Source organism: Malaya genurostris, chromosome 1 (genome assembly GCF_030247185.1).
Source record: "Malaya genurostris strain Urasoe2022 chromosome 1, Malgen_1.1, whole genome shotgun sequence".
Classification (NCBI taxonomy): Eukaryota; Metazoa; Arthropoda; class Insecta; order Diptera; family Culicidae; genus Malaya; species Malaya genurostris.
This window is the reverse complement of record NC_080570.1, coordinates 52699313-52715225: the sequence shown is the minus strand read 5'-3', so window position 1 is coordinate 52715225 and position 15913 is coordinate 52699313. Positions and strand designations below refer to the sequence as shown.

Below are 15913 nucleotides of genomic sequence, written 5' to 3'. Positions count from 1 at the left end.
CGGTTCCGAATAAAATTGAATAGCAGTCGATGTAATTACAGAGCCCTCTCGTTTAGATATGAGTTTGAAAAAATCGTTTTATCCATTTCTCCAAGACCTTTCATTTGGAATAGGACGGTGAAAATCAATTCTGTTATCTCGAAGAGAAGCGAATACACGATTTTTTCTTATTCTTGGTACATATCATCAAATCAACATGGAACCCAAAATCGGATCCAAATAAAATTCAATGACAGATTGTATATTCAAGGGAATCTAAGTTAATGAAATGCCGTTCAGTCATCCGCGAAAAAAATGAGTACACGTTTTCATTTGTTTACACGAATCACCCTGAAATTCAGAAATTCAAACACGGATTCGGATAAATTCAACAACAGGTTTTGGGGTCATGAAACCTTCCATTAGAACCTACGCTTGTCAAAATGCTATCTTAGTAAATTACACAAATTACACCGAAGGATGAATGGAACAGCGAAAATATGCTTTGCGAGCAAAATATATCTCCAAAGCTAGTCTCGAGCCCGAAAAGCTTCTTCTATCCGTAGAACTGCTCCGCCATTGAACTACTCAAGTAAACATCAAATTGTATATCCGCTTTGCATGCGTGTATAAGACAGATTTGAGTAATCATTCCAGCGCAGCTCTATCATTTCAGTACCACTTTCATAAAGCGATATATATTTTCCCTCAAAATAGGCCTCAGTTTCAGCGATAACCTCTTCATTCGTGCGAAATTTCTTACCGGCGAGCATTTTTTTCAGGTCTGCGGACAACCAATAGTCGCTGGGAACCAAATCTGGCGATTACGGTGGATGTGGGAGCAATTCGAAGTTCAATTCATGTAGTTTAGCCATTGTTTTGATTGACTTGTGACACGGGTCAACGCGCCTTGATGAAACAAAATTGTCTTCTTCGCCATATACGGTCGTTTCTTTGTAGTTTGAGCCTTCAAACGCTCCAATAACGCTATATAATATTCACTATTAATGGTCAGACTTTCAGATGATGATAGTTTTGATTCCGGAGGGAAGTGATGAATCCATGTTTCATCCATTGTCATATATCGACGCAAAAATTCCGATTTGTTACATTTAAACAGATCAAACACTGCTCAGAACCATCAACACGTTCTCGTTTTTGGTCAACAGTGAGCAAACGTGGCACCCACTTTAAACAGAGCTTTCTCATAGTCAAATGCTCGTGCAATATAAAGCCAACACGTTCTTTTGATGTCAGCTAACTCACGAAACTTTACTTTTCGATCGCTCAAAACGATTTTGTAGATTTTTATCTATGTTTCCTGGTGTTACCACCTGATTTAAACGTCCACTGCGTTCTGCATTATCGGTGTCTGTACGATCACGTTTGAAGTCAGCAAACCAACGCTTTATTGCTGTTTCTGATGGAGTGGAGTCTCCATAACACTTTTCAAGCCATTGCCTCGCTTGAATGATCTTTTTCCATCAAGAACCAGTGAAAAATCAAAACACGAAATTGCTGTTGATCCATTGTTCTGAAAATAACGAAATTAGCGTCACTCTTAGCACTCACAAACTTATGCATAGAATATCATGAAATTTTAACAGCTGTATTTTAAAAGTTAGTATTAACTGAGAAAAGGTGACTGCATTAAAACCAGCGCCATCTATGTGTTAGATCCGGGACTTTTCTGCCCATGTGTTACATGAGACTTGCTAGCTACTTGGGTAGCTGTAAGCATTTATCGATCTGTATTTCTCGCTCCAGCATTACCCGGGTAGAGACATTTGAGATTTATTTTGTCCCGTTATCACTCAATACTGGTGCATGAAATTTTTGCAGTAAGCAAGTTTTGAAATAAATAACAGAATATGTGGAAAAATCCGAATTGACATGCTCTGCACACGTTCTTAGATTGACAAACAATGTTTTTTTTTGCACGGATAGAGAGATTAACTGGACTCAGGACAGATTCCAATCGTTGTAAATCGTACCAAAAGGAAGTTGTCGGAAACTGATTAGGCACACCGAATTTACATTTGAGAGAAATGAAGAGTGGGTATTAACGATGCAATTCGGTACTCGTCACCATCTTGGTGAAACAAAATAATCATTAGCGATAAAACACTAAATGTTTGATAATTTGATCTTTTTCCCAAATTACGCAAGCTACGTCATCGTCATCGAGCTTCGATAGCACAAAACAGTACCAAGCAATTCCGGTCAATTTCAGAGCTGGTAGCATTCTACCGGAAAACGGGCACAAATAAGAAACAATCTGTTTGACAACGAGGCACATTAATATCGACAATGGGAACAGATTGATCCTGCACTGATGTCGTGATGGATGTGTGTATTGAGTACGGCTGATGTCGGGTCGATAATGCGCTAGACCAAACCGGGTCGTTCTGAATGGCCATTATCGAGTGGCAGCAACTCCTGCCCGGGAAAACCGGAAACCGCAGCTCAACGTGAATGGGAAGAAAATTCCCAGCGAACAATTTGATTTATGGTGCCATGAGCACAGATCATTTAGCCTTGACGGCGGACACGGCCAGTGCCGAACGCAGGTAACACCACCGCAACAATGCCGACAATCAGCCAAAATATCGAGCAAACGATTCATCATAGCTGGAAACAAATTACCGGGGAGTATCGCCGGCGAGCGGCCAAAGTAGCCCACTTACGTCGAAGCAGTAGGTTTTCTAATGGCAATCATTGCTAGGCGATCACCATCCTTGTTACCACCACCGCCCCCACCCCCAGGAGTATCGTTCCGGTGGCAGGTACTCCGCTCTACAGTATCTGGATATCTGGTGGGACCAGTTTCGAGCAAACGGCGCCAACATTTTCACACATTCATTCATCACTGATGATGTGCGAGAAGCAATTTTCGCCTCCCCGTCCGATGGATGATGGCATATTCCATTCGCTCCGTTCCGTTCGGTAATTCCGTCGGGTGTTTTTGCTGGCCATTTGTCGGCGTTTCTTCCATTATTTTTTTTTCGTTTTTGGTTGTTGTTGTTGTTATTTTGGATGCGATGCAAGGCACCAAAGTCGATGAGGGCACGATGAGAGAACCACCGCAGCCGCTGTACAGTAAGCGCAGGATGAACCGAGCTCCGACATGGAAGTTGATTATGTCCCAATCCGAAGGAAGGACGCAGGAGAAATTTACCCGTTCACGCATTCGGTATCGGTCTCCCATACAGGAATCCGGTAACAAGTTTGCGTAAATTGCGTTTCGAAGCGAGCTTTACTGTCCGGGAATAATCAAATTTCAATTTAAGTTTGTAATATGCTCGTTTGCCAATTTGCACACGTGTGACGCCAGAGCGGAATGTAAATCGGGTTTTTGCGGACGGTACAATTTGATTGGATGGCTGCCGTTCGTTGTGGAGAACACCGGTCCGAACAGATGGATTCAGTGAGTGCCAGGAATCATTTAATTTGTAGACTTAGACCAAGTGGCGAAGTGTGAACAGTGAAAATATTTCTGATTTCATTCAACTCCCCGAAGAACGATTAACCATTACCGTTCAAAAAAAAAATTTCAATATTTTTTCCAAATTTCGATCTTGTTCCGCCGTTCTAATTTTTGTACACCACTTTTCTACCACGATTTCTTGTTAGTCTGTAAAAAATGCTCCAGTCTCAAAGATGACCTCATCATTCGATGCAAATCTCTTTAAAACAAGTTTCATTTCTAAATCTAAGAACAAAAAAAAGTCGCTGGGAGCTAAATCTGGAAAATAGAGTGGATGCGATAGCAATGCGAATTTAAATTCATGGAATTTAGCAACTTCAATAGAAAAATTGATCAGTAGTGAGAAAACGCGGTTCCCACTTTTTAAACATTTTTTTTATATTGTTCAAGCACTAATTCAAAAATGATGTGAATACACTTCCTTTTAATATATTCATGATGATTTCCGAGGAAAACAGTTTAACATGAACTTAGCGATGAATCTTTCTCCAATAGCGCAAATGTGCTAATAATTTTTGAACTAATTAGTTACGGTGGTTTTGGACTTTTGTGCATAATCTCTTTTTTCCTAGTGCTTCGTTAAGTTCATATAAAGTATAGAAAAGAGAAAACAAACGAAACCCAATGAATAATTTGTTTCTCATTATGGGGGTTTTGAATTTGTTGCACATTTAATTTTTATGTTTTCGAGGGCGTCATAAAGTTCGTGGCAAGTTTAGCAAACATCCCTTCTAAATAAGTTTTAAAACTAATCGAAATTTAGTCAATAACTTGTTTCAAATAAGTAGCCAAAGTTTTTAGTTTGCTGCCCTTTTTTACGAATGCTTCGCTAGGTTTATGTGAAGTTGAGAAGACACACCTCCTCTATCAGCTTGAACACGAATCGAAACCCAGTGAATAATTTGTTTCATATAAGTTGCGAAAGTTTGCTGATTACTTCATTATTATTTTTACAAGTCCTACACTAAGTTCATGTGAAGTTGAGAAAACACCTACAGTTCATGTGAAGTTGAGAAACAGTTGAAAACAAATCAGAACCCAGTGAATAATTTGTTTAACTAGTTTTGAAGGTTTTGAATTATTTGCTTAGTTCAATAAGTTCATATGAAGTTACCGAAACAAGCTTTAAAACAAATGGAGTCCATAATTTGCTTCAAATAAGTTGCGAAAGTTTTGAGTTTACTCCTCATTTTTTCGCGAGTTCTTCGCTACGTTCATATGTAGTTAAGAAAATACCTCTCTTAAATCAGCTTAAAAACAAATCGGTATCCAGTAAATAATTTGTTTCAAATAAGTTGCGAAAGTTTTGAATATACTGCTCATTTTATTTAATTTTTACGAGTCCTTCGCTAAGTTCATATGAAGTTAAGAAAACATCCCTCCTAAATAAGCTTGAAAACTAATCGAAATTTAGTCAATAACTTGTTTCAAATAAGTTTCGAACGTTTTGAATTTGCTGCTCACTTTATTTATAGTTTTACAAGTGCTTCGCTAAGTTTATGTAAAGTTAAGGACGACACCCCTACTCAATAAGCTTGAACACATATCGAAATCCAGTGAATAATTTGTTTCATATAAGTTGCAAATGTTTTGAATATGCAGCTCGCTTTATTTTTAGTTTTACGAGTTCTTCACTAAGTTCATGTGAAGTTTAGAAAACACCCCTCTTCAATAAGCTTGAAAACAAATCAAAACCCAGTGAATAAATGGTTTCAAAGTAGTTGCGAAGGTTGTGCATTTTTACAAGCGCTCCGCTAAGTTCATATGAAGTCAACTTTCCTAAATAAGCTTTAAAACAAATTGAGTCCACAATTTGTTTCGAAAAAGGTGCAAAAGTTTTGAATTTTCTGATCTTTTTTTATTTTTACGAGTTCTTCGCTAAGTTCATATGAAGTTAAGAAAACACCTCTCTTAAATAAGCTTCAAAACAAATCGAAATCCAACACAAAAAACTTGTTTCAAAAAAGTTGCAAAGCTTTTGAATTTGTATCTCAATTTTGTTTTTATTTTTACGAATGCTTCGCTAATTTTTATATTAAGTTATCCCGAAGCACCTCTCCTAAATAAGCTTGAATTTGTTTATGTCAAGTTAAAGAAGCATCCCTCCCCAAAGGGCTTGAAAACAAATTGAAATCCTGATAATAATTTTTTGCTAATTAGTTACGGTAGTTTTGAATTTGTTGCTCATTTTGCACGAGTGCTTCACTAAGTTTATATGAAGTTAACGAAGCACCCCTCCTAGATAAGAAGTCGAATATATCGAATTATTCCATTTTTCAATGATCGAATATTATGTTTCAAGCTAATCGATTGAATTATACTGTATCTAGTATATTACTCGTTTAATTGATTTTTAAACTAAACGATTAAATTTTAGTCGATTATCGGACAAAGATCCGATACCTCTACTTGCACTCAATTCAGTTCGATGAGTTTAGAAGTGGTAGAGAATCAGTAACTGAACCGTTTGTAAATTTGTTTTGAGTGGCGTTCACTTCGCGCGAGAATTGTTTTCGAAAAAAAAACGAATAACGAGTTTCTATGAGGCACGAAAAAGTGCTGCCTAAAAAATCAAAACAAATGTTGTTAAGTCCTACGTCAACAGCTCGAGCAACCTAGTTAAAGTTTTTTCACTTAAAAAAACGGCGATTTATCAAAACTTAAAATTCTTATTTTTCTATTGTTTCTAATTTTCCAAAAGTAACGTCATTAAAGGGCACAATAATGCAATGTCTTGGAATTAAATTCCTTTGGTAGAATTTGGCCTTTCGGTTTCAACAGACTTCGCAGCCGATTCATAGCGTACAGAATTATTGCACACTGTGGCACTACGATCTTACTGACACTATGAATTCTTCCAGGTCGGGGCTTGAACATACGACCACATAAAGACTGTTCCAGAAAGTATGGACGCACTTTGATTTCGCTGTAAATAATTCACAAGTGTTAGATATTCAAATTTTATTTGATATACTGATAATATTAGACTACAACAACAGAATACTATTCTCAACATTTGCTACTTAGCCATTGTAGATTAGCAGGCGCACCTTCTTGCGAACGTTCCTCATTAAATTCCATACAGACTTCTTGGTGACAAGTTTTGACACTTTTTTCCGATCTTTTTCGAACTGTTGAATAGTTTCGGCTGCCGGGACATCAATCAGATATGCCTTCGTTAATGCCCAAAATTTCTCAATTGGTCGAAGTTGTGGGTAATTTGGTGGATTTATGTCTTTTGGGACGTAAGTGACATTCTTGGTAGTATACCATTATACCGTTGATTTCGAGTAGTGGCAAGAAGCAAGATCTGGCCAGAAGACAACAGGATCCTTGTGGTCTTGAATCATGGGTAGAAGTCGTTTTTGTTAACATTCCTTGATGTATATTTCGCTGTTCATTGAAGCAATGGTGATGAAGGGTTTCGAAATCTTACTGCACCTAAAAATTGCTTGCCAGACCATAGCTTTCTTACCAAATTTTTCGACTTCAATCGACGTCTCGGACTGGTTTAACACTTGCCCTTCTCGCACCGTATAATATTGTGCTCCCGGCAAGGATTTGTAATCGAGTTTCACATAGGTTTCGTCGTCCATTATTATGCAGTTCAAATTTCCAGAAAGAATCGTATTGTACAGCTTTCGAACTCTGAGGGTTAGCAGGACCTTTTTTTTCGACCCGTTTTCGGTTTATCCTCAAAGCTGTTATCCTCAACGTACTTCCTGATTGCATTTCGCATGGCTTTTTCACTTACTCTTTCCATTTTTGCTACCTTTCTCAGTGACAGTCCGCGTTCTGTGCACCATTTGTACACAATTTTTCGACGTTGTTCTGCTGAAAATCCACGCATTTTGAAACAAACTAATGAAAACGAATAAACAACTGCACAAGTGGTTAGAGAAGAGTGTAAACAACAGGACGCAGCCATAAAAATTTACAGATTCTGAACCATTGCGAAATGGTAGCGGTTTTTAGTTGCGTCCATACTTTCTGAGACCGTCTTTACGGCTTGTAAGACCAGCGACCTATGAATTGAACCTCACACCCGGCATAAGCGCGCAATAACCAGCGCCAAATGACAAAGAAATTTGACTGAATGATGCTTCTTCTGTGCACTAGAGATTTTCAATAAGTCTCATAAAGCCTTTCATTTGAAGCTCAAGGTCTCATATGGTCATATTCAAATTCCTGAATTTCAATAGGATCCGACTTCCGGTTCCAGAGTTACAGACAAATGTACTAAAAAATAAAAATAATGTCACTCAATTTGCTTGAAAAAGGTAGAATCGATTTCCACAAGCATAGATTCAAACGAAATTCTCTGATCTCATACACTGAATTTCATCCGGATCCGATTTCCGGTTCCAGAATGTGAAAAATATAACTCAATTATCTCGCAGATGGCTTAACCGATTTCCACAAACTTAGACATAAATGAAAGGTCCCATACAATGTACCAGAATTCATGAAACGATTTACGATTCCGGAATCACAGAGTGATATGAACCAAAAAAATTAAAATAATGACACTCAATTTTCTTGAAAACGAAAAAATGTCACATTAAATATAATAGTCTATAACCAAATAAACTCACATCACATTGTCATAAACTCAGATTCAAATAAAAAGACTAATAGTCCTTTAAAAATATGCTGAATTCCATCCAAGTTTGACTTTCGGTTCTAGTGCGTGACAATTTTAAGCTCTGCTTGTAATTAGTGAAAATAATTAGTAAACTTATTTAATTGGTGATATTTTAATGAAATCTTCTGTAATACACAGGAGGTAATGAATAAGGCCGTTCAAGTTGAGCTGCTATTCACTGAAAGTTGAAGACGAAAAGTAAAAGATGACGACCATAGAAACCCTAATGTGAAATAGATAGTACCTTCCTGGTTAAGATTTTGTGTCATCAGTAAAATAAAGCCTTTTCAGACTCCTGGAATATTGATTCATTAGACATAACCCAATGAACAAAGCAATAGATTCGGCTGCAGATCTGTTGAAACAGAAGGTCTAATTCCACAAAAGGAATGTAATACCAAGGATTTGGTTTGCTTCACTTGGCAATGAACAAAGCAAAGCCTCCGTACTACATTTCGTACCTACTGTTTCCACAGACTTTGCAACCAATTCCCAATGCACATAACTTCAACTGATAGCCAATGCGTAAATGTTTCTTCCAGCAATATACGCTCATTAAATCCTTGTCAGTTAATAAACATAATAAACATTTTCGACAGTTATTTCAGCCTTAAAGCCACCGGCACGGCGGTAACGAAATTGAGATCCGCGATTCAATCACGATGCTCAAAATTCGAGACAGAGAAAATAGCATGGAAAAAAAACTCATTGCATATGAATTCAAACCCGTGCATCGCGTATAAATATCGCGTAAATATGTGCACTACAGCATAATACAGCTGTAGCGAAATGTAAATTTACCGAGGAAAAAATATGAGTTTTTTGCAACTGTCGTACTCGGCGCAGCACGACGAGTTCCTGCGTGGGTCTTTTTTTTCTCTACCCGCACACAGCAAAACGAATCACGTTTTCAACAGAATCATGCTAATTTCCTCCACGGATGTTATTTACCGCGCAGTGTTCCGAGTGATATCATTACCCATCGGGTTGGATGGCAACACATTTCACAAAATGGAGATGATTTTTCGCAATTTACGGGGAACCGTATCATCGGTCATGTTTCAAAGCATCGCTTGCCATAATCTAAAAGCATCTGTAAAATAAACAAAATTTACGATCTTTGGCTAACCTACCGTGGCAACTTGACACCGGGAGGAACACGAGAAACCTCCGGCTGCTATCTTCAAACAAATCCTACAGTCAACAGCCAGCCAGCCAGCCAGCCAAACTGTGTCGGATGCTCGCCACTCGTCGCACAATGGAAACCACTCTGCTTGCTTGCTGGGAAAACAAATCACCGCTAACCCAGAGTAGAAACAAACAGCACACTATTATTTGAATTTTCCTCCGAGCCCCGAACCCTTTGCGCCAAGATGGTGGTTTGCTTCCACCGGTTCGTGTCGCTGATATTCGGTATTACCTAGTGCTCTTCTTCACCAAGTGCTCGGTAAACTGCACACTTTCTTCGTCATATTTCATGCACTTTTCATATTTGCCATCAGCACCACCAACACCACCACCGGATTGCTACGGCATCACACAACACTGTTGACCCACAAACAATGACAACCGAAATGAAGTATGGACCGGAAATTGTACTTCATTTCCACACTAATATATTAACTTGGCCTTTTTCGATCTTGTCGAGCACTTGTTGTCTGGTCTTATTGCTTCCACAGAGCGATGAGTTTGATCCTGGAATTGAGAAACAGTGATTGGATTAAAAGTTGGAGTATTTTGATTTTTTTTCTATTTCAAGCTTAGATTAAAACCATCGAAAAATTAAATCGATTCTATATAGAATGTTCATTTCGACCTAAGTGGCAATGAGATATTCTCTTTGTTTACTTTCTCTTTCAATTATTGCGAAATATTCCTGTATTTTTCGGGAATTTCTTTAATGCAGATAGAAAGATGATAGTTTTAGTTATTATTATTGGCAAATCATTGAAGAGAAGGAACCGTACCGTAATAGTCGAAAGACAAAGTAAACAAAGAGAATCTCTCATTTATTTTATTTATTTTCGTCAAGCAAATGTAGACTACAAATAAATTGTTTACAATGTTTACTTAGATACTACGCATTATTTCTACGACTAAGCTGGAATTTCATTTCATTTTTGGATATACCAAGGTCAAGATGTTCGCAATTATTACTTAGGTCGAAATGAGCATTGAATTATTCATGCCATTATTTTTTGCTAATAATTCTCTAAATTGTATCTCTACGGCTTTGTTAACTCACTACCGCGAAGAAAACTGGAAACGAGGGTAGTTATAAAAATCATTGATTGACAGTTATACATCCTCGCTTACGAGCAACCAGCCGAGAAGAAAAATGTCTATATGCAATTGTGAAAATATGAAAATTTGCAGAAAATAATTGCCAAGGGTAGGCCTCGTATCTGCAACTATTTCATTTTGCATGGAAATCAGGTATACAATGTTTACATGAGAAATAATCCACCTAGTGTTGTAATGGTGCCTTTCTCAATTTCCATTTTCTCCTGTATATTCCCCGAAATACTACGATTTAAAAAAGTTCAGAAAATAGTTTTGAAGATTTCTGTTACATTGATACACTACATTTGAACTTAAGTTAGTGAAAATCTATTTAATCATACGTGGGAAAGTGAAGTGGGCTCCATTTTATCATATTTGATTATTATTGCCGGTACTTCCGGAACCGAAAGCTGGATATCGGCATAGTGACATTCGGTTCATTCAACCATACACTAACACGAACTACAACTTTATTTACGGTTCTCAATGACGATTTGAGTTCCGGAAAAAACTGCACCGGTAGTCGGACTTACATAAAATTCAGCAAATAATTTACGGGTCTCCTAACTCTTCTTTCTCTGCAAACTAGAGAAAATCACTAGCCAATATAAAGAGGTAACTTATGAAAAAAAGTATTCCTGAAATTGACGTTTTCATACTGAGTAACACATCGGCTGAAAAGTTCGTATCGATTCTATGAGAGGGCGCCACTAGAATTAAATCCATACCATTTTCAGTTAGTACCAACCTTCAAAAGATAAAGTATAAATTTGACAGCTGTCTGATTATTAGTTTGTGAGATATTGCATTTTGAGTGAAGCTACTTTTGTTATTGTGAAAAAAATGGTAAAAAAAGGAATTTCGTGTGTTGATGAAACACTACTTTTTGATGAAAAAAAGTGCCGCCGATACCAAAAAATGGCTTGATGAGTGTTATCCAGACTCTGCACCGGGCGAAGCAACAATTCGTAAGTGGTTTGCAAAATTTCGTACTGGTCATATGAGCACCGAAGACGATGAACGCAGTTGACGTCCAAAAGAGGCTGTTACAGATGGAAACGTGAAAAAAATCCACAAAATGATTTTCAATGACCGTAAAGTGAAGTTGATCGAGAAAGCTGACACCCTAAAGATATCAAAGGAACGTGTTGGACATATTATTCACGAATATTTGGATATGAGAAAGCTTTGTGCAAAATGGGTGCCGCGTGAGCTCACAATCGTTAAAAAACAACAACGAATTGATGATTCTGAGCAGTGTTTGGAGCTGTTATATCGAAATAAAACCGATTTTTTTCGTCGATATATAACAATGGACGAAACATGGCTCCATCACTTCACTCCGGATTCCAATCGACAGTCAGCTGAGTGGACTGCACGCGATGAACCGAACCCAAAGCGTGGAAAGACTCAACAATCGGCCTGTAAGGTTATGGCGTCTGTATTTTGGGATTCGCATGGTATAATTTTCATCGACTACCTTGAAAAGGGAAAAACCATCAACAGTGACTATTATATAGCGTTATTAGAGCGTTTGAAGGGCGAAATTAAAAAAAAGCCTCATTTGAAGAAGAAAAAAGTTTTGTTTCATCAAGACAATGCACCGTGTCACAAGTCGATGATAACCATGCTGAAATTGAACGAATTGGGCTTCGAATTGCTCCCTCATCCACCGTATTCTCCAGATTTGGCCCCCAGTGACTTTTTCCTGTTCTCAGACCTCAAGAGAATGCTCGCTGGTTAAAAAATTTAGAAGCAATGAAGAGGTAATCGCTGAAACTGAGGCCTATTTTGAGGCAAAGGACAAATCGTACTACAAAAATGGTATCGAAAAGTTGGAAGATCGCTATAATCGCTGTATCGCCTCTGATGGCAATTATGTTGAATAATAAAAACGAATTTTGGCAAAAAAACGTGTGTTTCTATTCTTTTCAGCCGAACTGTTATCCTATCTCCGGAACCAGGGGTTTGATTCGAATGAAAATTGGGATATTCTTATGGCATCTTAAGAACTTCCATCTCCGAGATAAGTGAGTGACATTATTTTCACATTTTTGGTGCATTATTTTCACATTTTTTATGCATATCACCCTGTAATTCCAGAACCGGAAGTTGGATCCAAATGAAATTCCGGAACTTTATATGGGACCATAAGACTTTTCATTTGAATATATACGGTTACGGAGTTTATACGGTTTATCGGTTTGACATAATATTCACCTATTTAATGCACTATTTCCATACTTTTTGGTGTATCAAGTTGGATACATATGAAATTACGGAACTTTGTTTAGAACCATGAGACCTGTAATTTGAATCTATGTTTGTGAAACTCGGTCCAACCCTCTTCGAGAAAATTAAATGATATTGATTTAACATTATTGGTGAAAATTCCTGTAATTCTGGAACCAGAATTCGGATCTTAATGATATACTGGAACTTTGTATGGGACCATAAGACTTTTCATTTGAACATTAGTTTGAGAAAATCGGTTTAGCCATCTCTTAGAAAGGAGAGTGACATTATTTTCACATTTTTAATGCATAATTTTCACATTTTTGGTGAATACAGGGTGATAACTCCGGAATTTTGGAACTTTAAATTTAAATTAAATTCTTTAACTAAATTCTGGTTCGGTGTTCAGATCTAACATTTTGTTTCAGAATCCAGGGTTTCAGGATCCAGAAGATTTATATCTTGAACATTGTTCCGGAATTCTGAAGAAGAAATCCTGAACCAGATGTCTGAATACGAATTTCGAACACTAAATTCAGTTCCAAAATCTAGTTAAGAAACTAGTCCTCGAATACTACTTCCAGAATGTTGAATTACACAATTCGAAAAAATCTTGTGATCTTACATCTTTTAAGATGCACATAAGTGGAGCGTCGTATTTCACACAAATTTATATTCAAGAACATGTAAAATTTTGTGATTTGAAAATTACTCATGGCTTGAAATCGAATGAAATAGAAAACAAAAGATCACTACCAACCGTGCGGTTTGAGCCGACAAACATTAGATCACAAAGCACGCCAGTTAGTCGACTGAGCCACGGACACACATATCAGCTTGATGAAAAATTGATACATATAAATCCATACAGTGGCACTTGGCAATTTTCACTCGGAGACTGGAATATTGCGTCATTTGACAAGTTAAGTTTTATTATTAGGTGTACAACTTTGATTCCGCCGTTTTTTTTCCAAAATTTAAAGCTTTATTGCGAAAAAGTGCTTACAGATGTATTATTCAAAGTATTGTCCGTCGCTAGCGACAACTTCCTCCCATCTTTCCGGAAATTTTCGGATCCCGGCTCGAAAAAAGGAGTCCTTTTTTGACGCTATCCATGAAGCAATCCATTTTTCCAACTCTTCGAAGGATTGAAAATGTTGATCTGCCTGGCCGTGTGCCATCGAACGGAATAGGTGGAAGTCAGAAGGGGCGACATCTGGGGAATACGGCGTGTGGGGCAAGATTCCCCATTTCAGCGTTTCCAGGTACTTTTTGACCACTTTTGCGACGTGAGGCCGAGCATTGTTGTGTTGGAGGATGACTTTGCCATGTCGCTCTTGATACTGTGGCCGCTTTTCTTTTAGTGCGCGACTAAGGCGCATCAGTTACGTTCGGTAGCGATCTCCTGTGATGGTTTCACCCGGTTTTAAGAGCTCGTAGTAAATTGTTATTCATCTTTGAAGGTTTTTTCTCTTCCACCATCATGTTTGTCTTCGACATCGAAATCACCATTTTTAAAACGTTGAAACCACTCCCGACACGTTCTTTTACTCAGAGCAGCATCACCGTAACTTTCTGAAAGCATTCGATGCGCTTCAGTTGCATTTTTTTTTCGAATTGTAACAGAAAAATAAAACTTCCCGCAAATGGCGAAAATTGGGCACATAAAGAGACATTTTCGAGCGTGAATAATACGAAAACAAGAACAACTGTCACTGAAACGGCGATGACAATTCGTTTGGCACTGTACACACTCACTTTAAAGGCATTATCATCTATGTATTTTAACCAGCCTCAGCCGGTACAGCCACCTATCGGAAAACGGCGGAAGCAAAGTTGTACACCTGATAATTACATCTTTAGTAAAATTATGTCATCTGTAAAATTTATTACTTTTTTCTGTGTAGGATTCAGTTTCCCGTATTCGCACGCGATTTGTTTTAAAAGCGGATTTTTCATGTGAATTGCAACTTTTTTATGCGAATCCCCAGAGTTATTCGGTTTTCATGTGAATTTCCGAATTTATGCAGTATTTTATTTTTTAAGTTATGTGTTTTTTTTTAATCATGCACGTTTAACACACGTTTAATGTCAAGATGCATTTGCTCCTTGAGCAAACCTTCAAGTTCTCGTATCGAAGGTCGAATTTTGCACTGCCTGAAGTCAACAACAATTGTATTCTTTCGTGTCGGCGGTAGCTTTTGTTCGTTTGGTTCACTCATTTCGAGGTCGTTCTATTGTTCACTGCACAATACTGTACATGGATTCTTCCGTCCCGAACGTAAGCGGTTTTGTTATATCAACTGACTTGGATGAGATGCGAAAGCGAGCTGAAGAACTAATCATGCTCAAAATCCAGTTGCAGTCTTGTTCTAGAACTAAGTTACAACGTAACTGAATTTAGCTCCGAAACTAGTTCCTAAATCCAATCCCAGGATTCCAGATATTCTGGAGCTAAATTCGGAAACAGAATTTTGAAGCTGAATTCTAATCCTGAAATTTCAGAATTACGGTTCACCAGAAGAGATTTGGAATTCATTTACAGAAATCAATCCAAATGATGAAATGGAGCTCATTTCACTTTTTCACAAATGAATGAATAGTTTTTCACTACCTTAAATTCAAATGTAATATATCAATGTAGTAGTATTATGCACCAAAAATTTTCGGAACTCGTTTCTAAACATTTTAAATTGTAGAAAACGAATAATATAAAAAAGCATCATTACACTACTAGGTGGATTAAAACAGGCTTTTATATAACAATGTTAGGTACTCAAAACGAAGGTTATTTAGAGGAAAAAGAGGACAAATTTATTCCGATTTGGTTTTGATGAAATCGCAAACTTTTATTCGAATACCTAACTCTGTTGGCTAACGTAAGCCATTTTGTTTCACACCCCTTTTTCTTCTGTGTCGTAAAATTTTCACTCCTTTTTAAATTCGGTGTAACCGTCGACCAATATTCCTGAATCGGGTGGAATTGAGGGCAGTTGACTGCAGATTAAAGACCTTTTCGATGATGTTCAGCCCGTTGTCTCGATACTACTGTAACACTTTGCCATTGTAGTGACAACTTGCAAAATCCGACCACAACTTTACAGTGTGAACCTAAATAACTATACGGAAAAATACACTTTTTCCAAACTCTCCAGCTTGCACATTTGGGAATCCATGGACTTATTTGTCACGAAATCCTGGATTTTTTATCCGCAACTGCAAATGTCTTGTCAGATCATAAGTATTCTTGCGAATCATAAGTATTCTTGCGAATTGGTCAATGG

General features: G+C 37.6%; 1 protein-coding gene across 3 annotated transcripts in view; it reads right to left on the bottom strand.

The window, feature by feature from the left end:
- The window catches only part of LOC131439540 (cadherin-87A), a 764232-nt gene that overhangs the window by 583079 nt on the left and 165240 nt on the right, over nucleotides 1-15913 (bottom strand). For all 3 annotated transcript variants that reach the window (XM_058610700.1, XM_058610709.1, XM_058610716.1), the window contains exon 3: nucleotides 9245-9806. The gene's annotated coding sequence lies outside the window, so the exon portion shown is untranslated. The remainder of the gene's footprint in view (nucleotides 1-9244; nucleotides 9807-15913) is intronic.